The following is a 20,528-nucleotide window of genomic DNA, read 5'->3' as shown; positions in this document are numbered from 1 at the left end:
ATAAAACAAAAAAGCATGTATGTTCGACAATTGTGGACGATAAAGCACCTTAAGTATACAGATGATGTATACAGAAGAAGACATCTTGTGTTGGTTTAAAGCAGAACGCCAAATTTCCGTTGGACATTTATTGGACAATAAAGTCATCTTCTTCTCTTCTCAGAAATGCGGTCCCTGTCAGAGCTGCTGGGGCCCTATGGGATGAAGTTCCTCAGTGAGAGTCTCATGTGGCATATCTCCTCCCAGGTGGCCGAGCTCAAGGTGAGGGGTCATGGAGGTCAGGGGTTACAGGTTGAGGACCATAGGTAATCCAGGGTTAACTCAGGGCAGGCTGGGTCATGTTCATTAGGGCACTTGGCCATAGCAACAAAAAAAATATACATATATTATTTTTGGGGTCCAAATAGTCCCATGCCAGTTTAGGACCACATTGTTCCGTTTGGTGCCTAATGAACACGTCCCTGGTTTCTCGCTTCTCTAATTCCTAGTGTGCTCCAAAAGGAGACCCTGTATCCTATATCAGGGGTGTCAAGATCATTTTGCCTCGGGCTGCAATCGGTCTTCAATGAAGTCCAGAGGGCTGCACTGAATGTTTTAAATATTTCATTGCCAGTATGCTGGACAGTCAGTAAATTGTATGAATGTAGGTCCATTATCATTTCTACACTATTTTGATTTGGTTATACAAATTTTAAAGTATATCGATTTGTTTTATTATTTATTTTTTACTCAAACCGGTGCTGGTTTGGACCTGTATGTTTGACACCCCTGCTCTATATATTGTACTACTTTTGACCTAGGCCCTATGGCGGTCTCCTATGGGATCTGGTCAAAAGTAGTGCAATATATAGGGAGTAGGGTGCCATTTGAGATACTGCCTTGTATGAGCCAATAGTGGTTAGAGGCTCTTTCCAGAAGTAGAGTTTTTTTCCCCCTGGAAACAGAACCAGACCCACAGCGGAGCAAATTTGTTTGTTTCTTCATTATTCGTTAATGAGGTGTTTCCCAGAGAAGAGCAGAGGCAGTGGGGGTTTCTGCTAACCTCTTACTGCTGACTGACTGACGATGGATCAAGTTCCCTACCTACCCTTACTGAATTTTGGGTAACTAATAAGAATTCTGTTTAAAAAAAGAGGACCACTGAATTATGTAGGGTCAGCAAAATCGTTTTGATTAGTTCTTACACTGAACAAAAATATAAACTCAATATGCAACAATTTCAAAGGTTTTACTGAGTTACAGTTCATATAAGTATATCAGTCAATTGAAATAAATCCATGAATCTATGAATTTCACATGACTGGGTGGTGGTTGGTCACAGATGTGTTAAAAAAAAGGTAGAGGCATGGATCAGAAAACCAGTCAGTATCTGGAGTGGCTACCATTTGCTGGATATTGGCGGGAACTGAAACAAGCTATCGTACACAGCAATCCAGAGCATCCCAAACATGCTCAATTGGTGCCATGTCTGGTGAGTATGCAGGCCATGGAAGAAAGGGGCCATTTTCAGCTTCCAGGAGTTGTCTACAGATCCTTGCGACATGGGGCCGTGCATTATAATGCGGAAACATGAGGTGATGGTGGCGGATGAATGGCACTACAATGGGCCTCAGGATCACGTCACGGTATCCCTTGTGCATTCAAATTGCCATTGTTAAAATACAGTTGTGTTTGTTGTCTGTAGCTTTTGTCTGCCCATAAAATAACCTCCCCGCATCCAGCAAACCACTTGCCGCCATGATATCATACACGTTGTCTGCCATCTGCCCGGTAAAGTTGAAACCGGGTTTCTTCCGTGAAGATCACACTTCTCCAGCGTGCCAGTGGCCATCGAAGGTGAGCATTTTCCCACTGAAGTCGTTTACAACGCCGATCTGCAGTCAGGTCAAGACCCTGGTGAGGACAACGAGCGCGCAGATGAGCTTCCATGAGATGGTTTCTGACAGTTTGTGCAGAGATTCTTCAATTGTGCAAACCCACAGTTTCATCAGCTGTCTGGGTGGCTGGTCTCAGACAATCCCGCAGGTAAAGAAGCCGGATGTGGAGGTCCTGGGCTGGCATGGTTACACGTGGGCTGCGCTTGTGAGACCAGTTAAATGTATTGCCAAATTCTTTAAAATTTTGGAGGCGGCTTATGGTAGAGATATGAACTTTAAATTCTCTGGAAACAGCTCTGGTGGACATTTCTGAAGTCAGCATGCCAACACTCCCTCAAAACTAGACACATCTGTGGCATTGTGTTTTGTGACAAAACTGCACGTTTTAGTGGCCTTTTGTCCCCAGCACAAGGTGCACCTGTGTAATGATCATGCTGCTTAATTAGCAACACCTGTCAGGCGAATGGATTATCTTTGCAAAGGAGAAATGCTCACTAACAGGGATGTAAACAAATTTGTGCACCACATTTTTTGAGAAATATTTTTTTTATGTGTATGGAACATTTCTGAGATCTTTTATTTCAGCTCATTAAACATGGGACCAACACTTTACATGTTGTGTTTATATTTTTGTTCTGTATATTAGACTGGGACAAAATGGGTTCGTGGTAAGTGTTAGGAAAGCAGCTAGCCAGCCTATTGATAAACCTACATCAGAACCAAAATCACTTCGAATAGACGTACTGTACATACGTAGACCTATGCGTTCCGTGGCTTGGTATTTGATTAGTGTTGCACTTTAGAGCTGCAAAATATCTTTTAATTCGATTTAGTGTAACTGGGATGAAAAGGTACTATGGTTAGGCACAAAATCATTCCTTATAGATATATACTGCCGTTCAAAAGTTTGGGGTCACTTAGAAATGTCCTTGTTTTTGAAAGAAAAGCATATTTTGTGTCCATTAAAATAACGTGAAATTCATCAGAAATACAGTGTAGACATTGTTAATGTTTTACATGACTATTGTAGCTGGAAACTTTTTTAAATTGAATATTTACATAGGCGTACAGAGGCCCATTATCAACAACCATCACTCCTGTGTTCCAATGGCATGTTATGTTAGCTAATCCAATCGTTTTAAAAGGCTAATTGATCATTTGCAATTATGTTAGCACAGCTGAAAACTGTTGTGCTGATTTTAAAGAATCAATACAACTGGCCTTCTTTAGACTAGTTGAGGAACTGGAGCATATGTATTTGTGGGTTCGATTACTGTTGTGCTGATGCACACTGGACTGTCCATTAATCACGGTACTCGATTCTGCTTGTTTGTTTTATCTGTCGGCCCCGTTGCCTAGTCAACGCCATTTTACCTGCTGTTGTTATGCTAGCCGATTAGCTGTTGTCTCACCCACTGTTTTAGCTAGCTTTCCCAATTCGACACCTGTGATTACTGTATGCCTCACTGTATGTCTCTCCCAAATATCAATATGCCTTGTATACTGTTGCTCAGGTTAGTTATCATTGTTTTAGTTCACTATGGAGCCCCTAGCCCCACTCCTCATACCCCTGATACCTCCTTTGTCCCTCCTCCAACATATGCGGTGACCTCACCCATTACCACCAGCATGTCCAGAGATAAAACCTCTCTCATCATCACCCAGTGCCTGGGCTTACCTCCGCCTTACCCGCACCCCACCATACCCCTGTCTGCGCATTATGCCCTGAATATATTCTACCATGCCCAGAAACCTGCTCCTCTAATTCTCTGTCCCCAACGCTCTAGGCGACCAGTTTTGATAGCCCTTAGCCGCACCCTCATACTACTCCTTCTCTGTTCCGCGGGTGATGTGGAGGTAAACCCTGGCTCTGCATGTCCCCAGGCACCCTCATTTGTTGACTTCTGTGATCGAAAAAGCCTTGGTTTCATGCATGTCAACATCAGAAGCCTCCTCCCTAAGTTTGTTTTACTCACTGCTTTAGCACACTCTGCTAACCCAGATGTCCTTGCCGTGTCTGAATCCTGGCTCAGGAAGGCCACCAACAATTCAGAGATTTCCATACCCAACTATAACATCTTCCGTCAAGATAGAACTGCTAAAGGGGGAGGAGTTGCAGTCTACTACATAGATAGCCTGCAAAGTAATGTCATACTTTCCAGGTCCATACCCAAACAGTTCGAACTACTAATTCTGAAAATCACTCTCCAGAAATAAGTCTCTCACTGTTGCCGCCTGCTACCGACCCCCCTCAGCTCCCAGCTGTGCCCTGGACACCATTTGTGAATTGATTGCCCCCCATCTAGCTTCAGAGTTTGTTCTGCTAGGTGACCTAAACTGGGATATGCTTAACACCCCGGCAGTCCTACAATCTAAGCTAGATGCCCTCAATCTCACTCAAATCATCAAGGAACCCACCAGGTACAACCCTAACTCTGTAAGCAAGGGCACCCTCATAGACGTCATCCTGACCAACTGGCCCTCCAAATACACCTCCGCTGTCTTCAACCAGGATCTCAGCGACCACTGCCTCATTGCCTGTATCCGCTACGGTGCCGCAGTCAAACGACCATCCCTCATCACTGTCAAACGCTCCCTAAAACACTTCTGTGAGCAGGCCTTTCTAATCGACCTGGCCCGGGTATCCTGGAAGGACATTGACCTCATCCCGTCAGTTGAGGATGCCTGGTCATTCTTTAAGAGTAACTTCCTCACCATTTTAGATAAGCATGCTCCGTTCAAAAAATGCAGAACTAAGAACAGATACAGCCCTTGGTTCACTCCAGACCTGACTGCCCTCGACCAGCACAAAAACATCCTGTGGCGGACTGCAATGGCATCGAACAGTCCCCGCGATATGCAACTGTTCAGGGAAGTCAGGAACCAATACACGCAGTCAGTCAGGAAAGCTAAGGCCAGCTTCTTCAGGCAGAAGTTTGCATCCTGTAGCTCCAACTCCAAAAAGTTCTGGGACACTGTGAAGTCCATGGAGAACAAGAGCACCTCCTCCCAGCTGCCCACTGCACTGAGGCAGTGGGCAAGCATTTCTCAACGGCTGGCCATGCCTTCCGCCTGGCTACTCCTACCTCGGCCAACAGCCCCGGCCCCCCCGCAGCTCCTCGCCCAAGCCTCTCCAGGTTCTCCTTTACCCAAATCCAGATAGCAGATGTTCTAAAAGAGCTGCAAAACCTGGACCCGTATAAATCAGCTGGGCTTGACAATCTGGACCCTCTATTTCTGAAACTATCCGCCGCCATTGTCGCAACCCCTATTACCAGCCTGTTCAACCTCTCTTTCATATCGTCTGAGATCCCCAAGGACTGGAAAGCTGCCGCAGTCATCCCCCTTTTCAAAGGGGGTGACACCCTGGACCCAAACTGTTACAGACCTATATCCATCCTGCCCTGCCTATCTAAGGTCTTCGAAAGCCAAGTCAACAAACAGGTGACTGACCATCTCGAATCCCACCGTACCTTCTCCGCTATGCAATCCGGTTTCCGAGCCGGTCACGGGTGCACCTCAGCCACACTCAAGGTACTAAACGACATCATAACCGCCATCGATAAAAGACAGTACTGTGCAGCCGTCTTCATCGACCTTGCCAAGGCTTTCGACTCTGTCAATCACCATATTCTTATCGGCAGACTCAGTAGCCTCGGTTTTTCGGATGACTGCCTTGCCTGGTTCACCAATTACTTTGCAGACAGGGTTCAGTGTGTCAAATCGGAGGGCATGTTGTCCGGTCCCCTGGCAGTCTCTATGGGGGTGCCACAGGGTTCAATTCTCGGGCCGACTCTTTTCTCTGTATATATCAATGATGTTGCTCTTGCTGCGGGCGATTCCCTGATCCACCTCTACGCAGATGACACCATTGTATACACTTTCGGCCCGTCATTGGACACTGTGCTATCTAACCTCCAATCGAGCTTCAATGCCATACAACACTCCTTCCGTGGCCTCCAACTGTTCTTAAACGCTAGTAAAACCAAATGCATGCTTTTCAACCGATCGCTGCCTGCACCCGCATGCCCGACTAGCATCACCACACTGGATGGCTCCGACCTTGAATATGTGGACACCTATAAGTACCTAGGTGTCTGGCTAGACTGCAAACTCTCCTTCCAGACCCATATCAAACATCTCCAATCGAAAATCAAATCAAGAATCGGCTTTCTATTCTGCAACAAAGCCTCCTTCACTCACGCTGCCAAGCTTACCCTAGTAAAACTGACTATCCTACTGATCCTCGACTTCGGCGACGTCATCTACAAAATTACTTCCAACACTCTACTCAGCAAACTGGATGCAGTTTATCACAGTGCCATCCGTTTTGTCACTAAAGCACCTTCTATTACCCACCACTGCGACTTGTATGCTCTAGTCGGCTGGCCCTCGCTACATATTCGTCGCCAGACCCACTGGCTTCAGGTCATCTACAAGGCCATGCTAGGCAAAGCTCCGCCTTATCTCAGCTCACTGGTCACGATGGCAACACCCATCCGTAGCACGCGCTCCAGCAGGTGTATCTCATTGATCATCCCTAAAGCCAACACCTCATTCGGCCGCCTTTCGTTCCAGTACTCTGCTGCCTGTGACTGGAACGAATTGCAAAAATCGCTGAAGTTGGAGACTTTTATCTCCCTCACCAACTTCAAACATCAGCTAGCTGAGCAGCTAACCGATCACTGCAGCTGTACATAATCTATTGGTAAATAGCACACCCATTTTCACCTACCTCATCCCCACAGTTTTTATTTATTTACTTTTCTGCTCTTTTGCACACCAATATCTCTACCTGTACATGATCATTTATCACTTCAGTGTTAATCTGCAATATTGTAATTATTCGCCTACCTCCTCATGCCTTTTGCACACATTGTATATAGACTCCCCTTTTTTCTCTGTGTTATTGACTTGTTAATTGTTTACTCCATGTGTAACTCTGTGTTGTCTGTTCACACTGCTATGCTTTATCTTGGCCAGGTCGCAGTTGCAAATGAGAACCTGTTCTCAACTAGCCTACCTGGTTAAATAAAGGTGAAATAAATGTTTTTTTTAAAAAAAATGGCTCAAAATGGCCAGAAACAAATAACTTTCTTCTGAAATTCATCAGTCTATTCTTGTTCTGAGAAATGAAGGCTATTCCATGCAAGAAACTGAAGATCTCGTACAGCGCTGTGTACTACTCCCTTCACAGAAAATGATCAACTTGGATTAGTTAATACAACATTGTCACGCCTTGGTCATTGTATTTTGTGTTTTTGTTATATGTTTGGGTAGGCCAGGGTGTGACATGGGTTTATATGTTGTTTTTCGTATTGGGGTTTGTAGTATTTGGGATCGCGGCTAATTAGGGGTGTTGTATAGGCTTGGCTGCCTGAGGCGGTTCTCAATTGGAGTCAGGTGCTTCGCGTTGTCTCTGATTGGGAACCGTATTTAGGCAGCCTGACTTTCGCTTTGTATTTTGTGGGTGTTTGTTCCTGTCTCTGTGTAGTGTTCACCAGATAGGCTGTAATAGGTTTCACATTCCGTTTTGTTGTTTTTGTATTTATGAGTTATTTCATGTATCGTTCCGTTTTCCTTCATTAAAGTCATGAGTAACCACTACGCTGCATTTCGGTCCGACTCTCTTCTTACAACAGACAAACGCCGTTACAAACATGCCATTGGAACACAGGAGTGATGGTTGCTGATAATGGGCCTCTGTAGATATTGCATTAAAAATCATCAGTTTCCAGCTACAATGGTCATTTACAACATTAACAATGTCGACACTGTATTTCTAATCAAGTTCGTTATTTTAATGGACAAAAGCACATTTTTTCTTTCAAAAACACGGACATTTCTAAGTGACCACAAACCTTTGAACGGTAGTGTGCATTACATGACACTAATGTCTTTGTTAGTGTTACAAAACGGTTTTAGAAGAGTTCTTGTTGGAATATCATTTATCTAAAGAATGATAATCAATGTTAAATTATTTTAGCGCAGCAGACTGACAATATTATGCATGTTTTTTCAAACCGGTCGTTGGATTGTAATATAATTGGTGGTTTGTTTAGTCCCTAGAGCACACATTGGTGTGTTAACGTAGCTCTGGTACATATTTATGATTCTCTAACATGCAAACGTTTCCCTCCACATATGAAAGCAATTTGTGAAAATAAAATTGTTTTGGTATCTGATTCACAATCAGATGTAGGAATTAAGCATTGGTTTTATTCAGTCTGTGCACACCGAGTCGTGGTCATCAAGTTACTTTTTTGGGGAATCGTCTCAAAGTAAACTGAAGGAGTGGATGACATGTGAGGCATTGCAAGCGGCACACATGACTGTCTCAACATTTCAAAAACAATCCTTTGGCTCGTTGCGCCAAGACACCCATCACAGACCATTCAACGCCTCTTTGATTGTGTCCCAAATGGCACTCAATTCCCTGCATGGTGTTCTTCGGCTTGCAAGCCTCCCCCTTTTTCCTCCAAACATAGCGGTGGTTATTATGGCCTAACAGTTCTATTTTGTTTCATCAGACCAGAGGACATTTCTTCAGATCTTTGTCCCCATGTGCAGTTGCAAACCGTAGTCTGGCTTTTATATGGTGGTTTTGGAGCAGTGGCTTCTTTCTTGCTGAGCGGCCTTTCAGGTTATGTCGATATAGGACTTGTTTTAATGTGGATATAGATACGTTGGTACCTGCTTCCTCCAGCACCTTCATAAGGTTGTTTTACTGTGCTGTTCTGGGATTGATTTTCACTTTTTGCACCAATGTACGGTCTTCTCTAGGAGACAGAGCGCGTCTCCTTCCTGAGCGGTATGACGGCTGCGTGGTCCCATGGTGTTTATACTTGCGTACTATTGTTTGTACAGATGAACATGGTACCTTCCGGCATTTGGAGATTGCTCCCAAGGATGACCCAGACTTGTGGAGGTCTACAAAATTAAAAATCTGAGGTCTTGGCTGATTTTCTTTTGATTTTCCAATGATGTCAAGCATAATGGCACTGAGTTTGAAGGTAGTCCTTGAAATACATCCACAGGTACACCTTCAATTAGCCTGTCAGAAGCTTCTAAAGCCATGACATAATTTTCTGGAATTTTCCAATCTGTTTAAAGTCTCAGTCAACTCTCCTGTTGAAACATGTTGAAACATTATTATTGAAGATTTATGATAAAAACATCCTAAAGATTGATTCTATAATTCGTTTGACAGTTCTACGAACTTCCGCCTGGACTTGCCCGCGCCTCGTGAGTTTGGATTGTTTACTAAGCGCGTGAACAAAAAGGAGGTATTTGGACATAAATGATGGACTTAATCGAACAAATCAAACATTTATTGTAGAACTGGGATTCCTGGGAGTGCATTCTGATGAAGATCATCAAAGGTAAGTGAATATTTATAATGCTATTTCTGACTTCTGTTGAATCCACAACATGGTGGATATCTGTATGGCTTGTTTTGTTGTCTGAGCACTGTACTCAGATTATTGCATGGTGTGCTTTTTCGGATAAAGCTTTAAAAAAAATCTGACACAGCGGTTGCATTAAGGAGAAGTTTATCTAAAGTTCCATGCATAACACTTGTATTTTCATCAACATTTATGATGAGTATTTCTGTAAATTGATGTGGCTCTCTGTAAAATCACTGGATGTTTTGGAAGCAAAACATTACTGAACGTAACACGCCAATGTAAACTGAGATTTTTGGATATCAATATGAAATTTATCGAACAAAACATACATGTATTGTATAACATGAAGTCCTATGAGTGTCATCTGATGAAGAGCATCAAAGGTTAGTGATTAATTGTATCTCTATTTCTGCTTTTTGTGACTCCTCACTTTGGCTGGAAAAATGGCTGTTTTTCTGTGACTAGGTACTGACCTAACATAATAGTTTGGTGTGCTTTCATAGTAAAGCCTTTTTGAAAATGGACACTGTGGTGGGATTAACAACAAGTTTGTCTTTAAAATGGTGTAAAATACTTGTATGTTTGAGGAATTTGAATTATGAGATTTCTGTTGTTTTGAATGTGGTGCCCTGCACTTTCACTGGCTGTTGTCATATCGATCCTGTTAACGGGATCTAAGCCATACGAAGTTTTAATCAACTTTAGAATAAGGCTGTAACAAATTGTGGAAAAAGTGAACGTTTGAATACTTTCCAAATGCACTGTATATATACTATATATCTCCCTATTTCTCTTCCTTCCTCTTTCCCTCACATTACTACTCCTCTCCCTGTCTCCCTCAACTCATTCTTCTCCTCTTCAGAAACTGGTGGTGGACAATGTTGAGGTTTTGACCCAGATGAGGACCAGCTTTGACAAGCCGGTAGAAATGGCTGCTCTGTTCAAGAAGCTCTCATGTGGGTACTCTGTCTGTATTTCTACTGGCCTGGTCAGTCTTACTGTGCCAGACAGACACTAGGCCCAGTGCTGCCAAGGGCCAAATAAGCAACCGATACATGATACATTCTCCCATAAATATAACTGTTATGCGTACGGACCTTTGGTTATGGCTGCTGAAGGGCAAAAGTGACGTAACATAACATCTAAATCTTATTTGCATACCAGTAAAATGACTAGAGACATGTCAGTTGTCTGTGAGGCTCACATGTTTTTTTGTCTTGGTGTTACAGCAGTCGACAGTGTTCTGAAACGGATGACCATCATCGGCGTTATCCTCTCATTCCGATCACTGGCTCAGGAGGCACTCCGAGATGTAAGTCGGCTCTTTTGAATTGTAGGACCCCTGTAGCAATATAAAAAATATATATCCTAATGATAATAATACTGCTATAGCTAATAGAAACACCTTCATGAATGGCAAAACAGAGAGTAAAAAAAGATATATCATAACAAATAAGGTTTTAAAGTGTCTGTCCTATATCTAGGAGATATTCAAAAGCTCAGAAATGATTTTTTTTTAGATGTTAACCCATATTTAACCCCATTTTTGGTAGGGGTACCAAACTACTTCCATTCGTTTATTTATACCGGTACACGGTTATCTTCAGATGAGTCCTGTGACACTTGTGGGGGTCGTAGAGCAAAACGGGGAACACCATCTTGTTTGTGAGAATCTCCCCTTTCCATATTAGTTTGTAGTCCAAACAGTTCAGAAGCTACAGACAGTAGTTGGCACATTGGCGGTACCGACTTCAGACGTGTCCCGTGGGCAGTGGTGTAAAGTACTTAAATACTTTTAAGTACTACTTAAGTAGTTTTTTGGGGTATCTGTACTTTACTTTTTATATTTTTGACAACTTTTACTTTTACTCCACTACATTCATAAAGAAAATAATTTACTTTTTGCTCCTTACATTTTACCTGACACCCAATAGTACTCCTTACATTTTTTTATGCTTAACAGGATAGGAAAATTGTCTAATTCCATGCACTTATCAAGAAAACGTCCTTGGTCATCCCTACTGCCTCTGATCTGGCAGACTCACTAAACACAAATGCTTCGTTTCTAAATTGATTGGCATCATATATTGACACAATAGAGTACACAATTATCTTGATTTCTCATATTACACCCTGTGCTGAAGTTGGTTAAATCAAATATTTCTGGCTTAGTATTGAGGTAACACATTATCTTCTTCTTGTCAACAGGTGTTGTCGTGCCACATCCCATTCCTGGTGAGCTCAGTGGAGGACTTCAAGGATCACATTCCCAGAGAGACCGACATGAAGGTGAGAGACACAGTAGGACCTTTAATTGATGCTTCATGTGGTCAAGGTTGTGGGTTCAGTTCGCACAAGTATCACATACACTGTACTGTAAATTGCTTTTGATTAAAGCATCTGCTAAGTGGCATATATTATTCATATTATTAATATGATATATAAATGGCTGTTGTGTTTGAAGCAGACTGACTCTCTGATGTCCTGTATGTTGATCATCAGGTGGCCATGAATGTGTATGAGCTGTCCTCTGCAGCAGGCCTGCCCTGTGAGATAGACCCTGCCTTAGTGGTGGCCCTCTCCTCCCAGAAGTCAGGTAAGATGGGACACTCCATACACTGCTTCATCACACAGCTGATACATGGAAGTCCATTTCTCTGTACGCACCATTGAGGACGTCTCTATGATTGTGTATTTGATTAAATTATTGTTGAATAATGAATAACTGTAACAAGAACACATGTGAACTAGTTTGCTGCACATCTTGGATTTAGCCATTTACATTTTGAATTAATGGATATGTTTAGCTGTTGAGCTGAAATGACGATGGCTATCATATGCATCATAACCTGAGTTACATGTGCAAACACTGTGTATAGGGATAGTTTTCGCTGTTGAAATCTCAGTTTGAAAGTAAATCTGTTAATAATGGCAAAAGAGAGAGAGTTGGACAAGCATTAGAACTACATTCCCTGCTGAGGTCATGTATCAAACTAATGTTTTCATAAATTAAAAAGAAATACATGTCCTGTCAATTTTTCATAATCGCAACAGATATGCCATGCTTTGTTTAGGTAATGTTTTAACACCCCAGCACCCCTGAGGGACGTGTTACTTAACAGGACATGTTGATGCTTATACACACTGGTATTAGTTTGTCAAGTCATGTATTCTGCAGCCATATCCACAAAGTGCTGTCCATTCCATATGTGCATCCCTTCACTTTTTCCACATTTTGTTACATTACAGCCTTATTCTAAAATGTATTACATTTTTAAAAATCCTCATCAATCTATACACAATACCCCATAATGACAGGTTTTTTTTAAATGTTTGCAAAATGATATATCAACAACTTGATTGGAGTCCACCTGTGGTAAATTCAATTGATTGGACATGATTTGGAAAGGCACACACCTGTCTATATAAGGTCCCACAGTTGACAGTGCATGTCAGAGCAAAAACCAAGCCATGGGGTAGAAGGAATTTTCCGTAGAGCTCTGAGACAGGATTGAGTCGAGGCACAGATCTGGGGAAGGGTACCAAAAAATATCTCCAGCATTGAAGGTCCCCACAAACACAGTGGTCTCCATCAATCTTAAATGGAAGAAGTTTGGAACCACCACGACTCTTCCGAGAGCTGGCCGCCCGGGCCAAACTGACCAATCGGGGGAGGGCCTTGGTCAGGGAGGTGACCAAGAACCCAACGGTGACTCTGACAGAGCTCCAGAGTTCCTCTGTGGATATGGAAAAACCTTCTAGAAGGACAACCATTGCTGCAGCATTCCACCAATCAGGCCTTTATGGTAGAATGGCCAGACGGAAGCCACTCCTCAGTAAAAGGCACTTGACAGCCCGCTTTGAGTTTGCCAAAAAGCACTTAAAGGACTCTCAGGCCATGAGAAACAAGATTATCTGGTTTGATGAATCCAAGATTGAGCTCTTTGGCCTGAATGCCAAGTGTCACATCTAGAGAAGCATGGTGGTGGCAGCATCATGCTGTGGGGATGTTTTTCAGTGGCAGGGACTGGGAAACGACTCATGATCGAGGGAAAGATGAACGGAGAAAAGTACAGAGAGATCATTGATGAAAACCTGCTCCAGAGAACTCTTCACCTTCCAACAGGACAATGACCCTAAGCACACAGCCAAGACAATCACCACCTTCCGGAGTCAATCACCACCTTCCGGAGACACCTGAAACCCCACCTCTTTAAGGAATACCTAGGATAGGATAAGTAATCCCTCTCACCCCCCCCCCCTTAAGTTTTAGATGCACTATTGTAAAGTGACTGTTCCACTGGATGTCATAGGGTGAATGCACCAATTTGTAAGTCGCTCTGGATAAGAGTGTCTGCTAAATGACTTAAATGTAATGTAAATGTAAATGTACAATGCAGGAGTGGCTTCTGGACAAGTCTCTGAATGTCCTTGAGTGGCCCAGCCAGAGCCCCGAATTGAACCCGATCAAAAATATCTGGAGTGACCTGAAAATAGCTGTGCAGCGACGCTCCCGATCCAACCTGACAGAGCTTGAGAAGATTTGCGAGAAGAATGGGAGAAACTCTCCAAATACAGGTGTGCCAAGTCTGTAGCGTCATACCCAAGAAGACGTGAGACTTTAATAGCCAAAGGTGCTTCAACAAAGTACAAAGTAAACGGTCAGAATACTGATGTAAATGTGATTTTTTTTTTTATGACAAAAATATCTAAACCTGTTTTTGCTTTATCATTATGGGGTATTGTTTGTAGATTGAGGGGAAAATAACTATTTAATCGATTTTAGAAATAGGCTGTAATTTAACAAAATGTGGAAAAAGTCAAGGGGTCTTAATACTTTCCGAATGCACTCTATGTCCCAAATGTTACCCTATTCCCAGAGATTCCTCTGTTTGCATCCCAAATGGCACCCTATCCCCTGTATAGGTGTCTGGTGAAAAGTAGTGCACTATATAGGGAATAGGGTGCCATTTGGGACGAAACCACTGGCTCTCCTCAAGTTCCCAGCCCCTCTCTGTTGCTCTAAGGAAAATACTCAATAACATTGCTTTAACTCTGTCAGAGCCATTAAGAGCCCTGCAGGCCGTTTGGCCAGCGAAGACATTTCTATTATGCCCCTGCTGTTCTTATACAAACCTCTGTTTAATATCAAAATAGTTATCAACCCTCAACTTCATCCCCTAGGATGCAAATGGCACTCTTTTCACTATGTAGTGCACTACTTTTGACCAGGGCCTTAGGGAGACCCATAAGGGTCTGGTCAAAAGTAGTGCAATATAGAGAATAGGATGCCATTTGGGAGGCACTCTTACCCCGTGCTGGGTCCACATAGTTGAATCATCTCCCAGTGTTGTCCTGTTAATATAAATTACAGCTAATTACAGAGCCTTATTGCAGTTTGTCTTGGCTAGAGGGTCTTCGTGTTCAGATAATATCCAAATTGGATCCCCCCGATTTCCCCCAAACTGCTATTTTTTTAATATATTTTTTTCTCTATGTCATGATGCCAAGATAAAGTCGTGCTGTTAAGCTGTCATGGTGATGGTTTGTTAACAGACATTTCCTTTCTTTGGTAACAGAGAACATCAGTCCTGAGGAGGAGTACAAGATAGCGTGCCTGCTGATGGTCTTTGTGGCGGTCTCTATGCCCACCTTGGCAAGCAACGTCATGTCCCAGTATAGCCCTGCTATTGAAGGTACCTGTTTTTAGATACATGAAGTAAATGTTCCTATGTACATTTTAAGTCTATTTGTTGTTATACTGAATATGGTTCCTTCATAATAGTCCTTTGTTAATAGTGCTGTGACATACAGTAAGTAATAAGATGTCTTAAGGACATTTTATGTTCATTTGTTGTTCATGGATTGATGTGGTTTAGTCTCAAGTTAACATTGTAGAGAGATATAGTAGATAGTTTTACCCGCAGTGTTTAACGACATAGTCGAGACACTAAATATCTACTTGTCTGTCATCCTTTCACAGGTCACTGCAACAACATCCACTGTCTGGCTAAAGCTATAAACCAGATCGCTGCAGCTTTATTCACCATCCACAAGGGCAGCATCGAGGACCGCCTCAAAGAGTTCCTCGCAGTACGTTTTATAGTGGTAGTCCATTTGGTTTATACCACACATTTCTCTCCACCCTTTCTTATTATTTATTATAAGCAGCTCTCTTCTTTCATCTGTTTCCTATTTAATCTCTCTGGTGGGTTTTTCAAAATGTAGCGAGTGTATGCTAAATGGCACACTTCCCTATATAGTGCACTTCTTTTGGGTCCTGGAATAGGGTGCTGTTTGGGACAGAGCCACGGTCGTGTAAGAATTTATTACACACGGCGTGGGAGGAGGCAGGATATTTATTTTATTTCATTTTTTATTTTCATGACCTGGATTGATAAACATTAATGTTCCATAAACCTTCTGTGATTCTAAATCATTTTTTATTTTAATATCTGAAATGAATTTTCCTGGATACCGGGGTTTTTTCTGCATCACTGAGGAGGAGGGTACAGCACACCACCAACCTTGTTTTCCCCTCTGTGTTTCCATTGGAATTATTCCTCATAAAATGTTGTCTCTTACAATATTGGAGCGCAATACAAAGTATTACTACTGTTAAAATATGTAATGCTGTCTCCAGTCTGATACCATGTGAGATGCAGCCCAAAAGCCCCATCCTCTTTGAAACCCTGCAGTGTTTAGTTAAAATCCAAGAGGCAAGGTTAGAGTGGTAGACTTTAAATGTCTAGTAACAGTGTACTTTAAATGTCTAGTAACAGTGTACTTTAAAAGTCTAGTAACATTGTGCTTTACATGTCTGGTAACATTGTGCTTTACATGTCTCGTAACATTGTGCTTTAAATGTCTGGTAACATTGTGCTTTAAATGTCTAGTAACATTGTGCTTTAAATGTCTAGTAACATTGTGCTTTAAATGTCTAGTAACATTGTGCTTTAAATGTCTAGTAACATTGTGCTTTAAATGTCTAGTAACATTGTGCTTTAAATGTCAGGTAACATTGTGCTTTAAATGTCTAGTAACATTGTGCTTTAAATGTCAGGTAACATTGTACTTTAAAAGTCTAGTAACATTGTGCTTTACATGTCTGGTAACATTGTGCTTTACATGTCTCGTAACATTGTGCTTTAAATGTCTGGTAACATTGTGCTTTAAATGTCTGGTAACATTGTGCTTTAAATGTCTGGTAACATTGTGCTTTAAATGTCAGGTAACATTGTGCTTAAATGTCTCGTAACATTGTGCTTTACATGTCTCGTAACATTGTGCTTTACATGTCTCGTAACATACATGTGTAACTTTACATGTCTCGTAACATTGTGCTTTACATGTCTCGTAACATTGTGCTTTAAATGTTAACATTGTGCTTTAAATGTCGTAACATTGTGCATGTTACATGTCTCGTAACATTGTGTAACATTGTGCTTTAAATGTTACATGTCATGTCGTAACATTGTGCTTTACATGTCTCGTAACATTGTGCTTTACATGTCTAAATGTCTAACATTGTGCTTTACATGTCTAAATGTAACATTGTGCTTTACATGTTTACATGTCTCGTAACATTGTGCTTTTAATGTCTCGTAACATTGTGCTTTACATGTCTCGTAACATTGTGCTTTACATGTCTCGTAACATTGTGCTTTACATGTCTCGTAACATTGTGCTTTAAATGTCTCGTAACATTGTGCTTTACATGTCTAGTAACATTGTGCTTTAAATGTCAGGTAACATTGTGCTTTACATGTCTCGTAACATTGTGCTTTACATGTCTCGTAACATTGTGCTTTACATGTCTCGTAACATTGTGCTTTACATGTCTCGTAACATTGTGCTTTACATGTCTCGTAACATTGTGCTTTAAATGTTTAACATGTCTAGTAAACATAACATTGTGCTTTAAATGTTTAACATGTCTAAATGTAACATTGTGCTTTATGTCTCGTAACATGTCTCGTAACATTGTGCTTTACATGTCTCGTAACATTGTGCTTTACATGTCAGGTAACATTGTGCTTTAAATGTCTAGTAACATTGTGTAACTTTACGTAACATGTCTTTAAATGTAACATTGTGCTTTACATGTCTAGTAACATTGCTTTACATGTCTCGTAACATTGTGCTTTACATGTCTGGTAACATTTGTGCTTTACATGTCTGGTAACATTGTGCTTTACATGTCTGGTAACATTGTGCTTTACATGTCTGGTAACATTGTGCTTTACATGTCTGAGTAACATTGTGCTTTACATGTCTGGTAACATTGTGCTTTACATGTCTGGTAACATTGTGCTTTACATGTCTGGTAACATTGTGCTTTACATGTCTGGTAACATTGTGCTTTACATGTCTGGTAACATTGTGCTTTACATGTCTGGTAACATTGTGCTTTACATGTCTAGTAACATTGTGCTTTAAATGTCTAGTAACATTGTGCTTTAAATGCCTAGTAACATTGTGAAAGTGATAGAAGAGACACGAGTGCTTCTATACATTTAGGACCGGTTTCCCCAGACACAGATAAATATTGCAGGACAAAAAGTTTGAATTGCTGTTTAGTTCAGAAATAGGATGTATCTGTGTGTGGGAAACCGGCCCTCGGTGTGAGAGTTGTTTTCTCCGGTGCAGCTTGGTGACTTGTAGAAACGTCGTGAAAAGACACCATGCTTCTTTCAGTGTTAAAGTTTACATTTGACATTTGAGTCATTTAGAAGACAATCTTATCCAGGGTAATTTATAGGAGCATTTAGGGTTAAGTGCATTGCTCAAGGGAACATCAACATTTTGGTTACTGGCACAACACTCTTAACCGCTAGGCATCTGCCGCCCCATTTTGAAGTTGTTCTTAAAGCTTCTAGTTCTTTACCATTCTTCTACACAGTCAGTTGAAACTGATTGAAACGGTTCCCTCTCCCGTGCAGCTTGCCTCCTCCAGTTTGCTGAAGATCGGCCAGGAGACTGACAAAACCACAACAAGGAACAGAGAATCTGTCTACTTGCTCCTGGATATGGTGAGTCACATACTGTATGGTTGAGTCCCAAATGGCATCCTATTCCCCATATAGTGCACTACTGTATAGGGCCCTATAGGCCATGGTCAAAAGTAGTGCAGTATATAGGGAATAGGGTGCCATTTGGGATGCAGATTAATGTTCTATTTTAACCCTTTATTTAACCAGGAAGTCCTGTTTAGGTCAGAAGAAATGTTTCCCAAAGGAGACCTGGAAAATTCATTTAGGAGAGAGTCCTATACTATAAATTGATGACACTATATCAAACAGAATGACTAAGAGTTGCAGTTTTAGAAAGTTAGGCTTACTATAAATAAGGATTATAATAGTCCAAGTAGATTGGAGTTGTACTGTATACTGTAGCACTTGAACTTTGAACTTGACATGCATTATGACTAAGCTAGCCATCATCTAACACATTGTCACATCATCTAATTATCATCTAACCATCATCTAACTAACACATGTAATATACCAGTTGGTTCCAAGGTCAACATTTTCACTAGCATTGGCCAGCACAAAGTAGAAGGAAAAGGAAGAGAATCGCATAACCTCTTTCTACTGGAAAATGAGCCGAGCATTATTTTCTTTGGAAAATGAGCCGAGCATTATTTTCTTTGGAAAATGAACAGAGCACTATTTTCTTTCTGACTGTATTGAAAATTACATATGCAGTCATGCATACACATGTATGGTCTTTTGATCAGAGATGCTTACTCATTGGTCTGGAGATTTGCTTTCCTTTGAAGAATAATCTACAGGAGGGAGGTTGTTGAATAGAAAGACAACTGTAATGGAAAGAAGGAAGAATCAGCCACAGTCTTTATCCTGCAGTGGACCTGGCATAGGATAGAACACACACTCACACACACACACACCCTTCTGCCTAATCCATGGGGCTACTCTGCCCCGATAACATAGAGAACAAGGCAAGATCACAAAAGTGTGATTAAACTTAATCTGCATCCCAAATGGCACCCTATTCCCTTGTATAGCACACTACTTTTGACCAGAGCCGTATGTGGGCCCTGGTCAAAAGTTGTGCACTTATATAGGGAATAGGGTGCCATTTGGGATGCAACCTATGTGTAACTTTGTTCACACAGTGTTTATTTTGGGTTGTGTCCTTATCCATCCATGTGTTTTCTCTACCAGATTGTGCAGGAGTCCCCATTCCTGACCATGGACCTTCTGGAGTCTTGCTTCCCCTATGTGCTGCTCCGTAACGCATACCACGCCGTCTACAAGCAGAGTGTGCCTTCCTCCACCTGAGAGCCCTGAGAGGAGGTGAAAAGAGGCTAGAGAGGAGGAGGAGGTGGAGAGGCTAGAGAGGAGGAGGAGGTGGAGAGGCTAGAGAGGAGGAGGAGGTGGAGAGGCTAGAGAGGAGGTGGAGAGGCTAGAGAGGAGGTGGAGAGGCTAGAGAGGAGGTGGAGAGGCTAGAGAGGAGGTGGAGAGGCTAGAGAGGAGGTGGAGAGGCTAGAGAGGAGGTGGAGAGGCTAGAGAGGAGGTGGAGAGGCTAGAGAGGAGGTGGAGAGGCTAGAGAGGAGGTGGAGAGGCTAGAGAGGAGGTGGAGAGGCTAGAGAGGAGGTGGAGAGGCTAGAGAGGAGGTGGAGAGGAGGAGGTGGAGAGGAGGAGGAGGTGGAGAGGCTAGGAGAGGAGGAGGAGGAGAGGCTAGAGAGGAGGTGGGAGGAGGAGGAGAGGCTAGAGAGGAGGAGGAGGAGAGGCTAGAGAGGAGGAGGAGGAGAGGCTAGAGAGGAGGAGGAGAGGCTAGTGAGAGAGGGAGAGAGGTAGGGCGGCTAGCGAGAGAGGGAGAGGGGCAGGGCGGCTAGCGAGAGAGGGAGAGGGGCAGGGCGGCTAGCGAGAGAGGGAGAGGGGCAGGGCGGCTAGCGAGAGAGGGAGAGGGGCAGGGGCAGCGAGGAGGGAGGGGCAGGGAGGAGGGAGAGGGGCAGGGAGGCTAGCGAGAGAGGGAGAGGGGCAGGCTAGCGAGAGAGGGGCAGGGAGGCTAGCGAGAGAGGGGCAGGGAGGCTAGAGAGAGAGAGAGAGAGGGGCAGGGAGGCTAGCGAGAGAGAGAGAGAGAGAGGGGCAGGGAGGCTAGCGAGAGAGAGAGAGGCAGGCGGGGAAGCTCCCTGCCTAGCGAGAGAAAGCGGTTTTGTCTGGAGCCTTAGCATGCAGAGAGTGAAGGAGACAACATCAGGGGCCTTATGTATCAA

The 20,528-nt window shown here is 42.6% G+C and overlaps 1 pseudogene; it reads left to right on the top strand.

Moving 5' to 3' along the window:
• The window catches only part of LOC124046872, a 69,987-nt pseudogene extending 50,275 nt beyond the window's left edge, over positions 1-19,712 (top strand).
• The last annotated feature ends 816 nt before the right edge of the window (positions 19,713-20,528 follow it).

This window comes from Oncorhynchus gorbuscha, linkage group LG01 (assembly GCF_021184085.1).
Source record: "Oncorhynchus gorbuscha isolate QuinsamMale2020 ecotype Even-year linkage group LG01, OgorEven_v1.0, whole genome shotgun sequence".
Classification (NCBI taxonomy): domain Eukaryota; kingdom Metazoa; phylum Chordata; class Actinopteri; order Salmoniformes; family Salmonidae; genus Oncorhynchus; species Oncorhynchus gorbuscha.
This window is presented reverse-complemented; position numbering and strand designations above follow the sequence as displayed.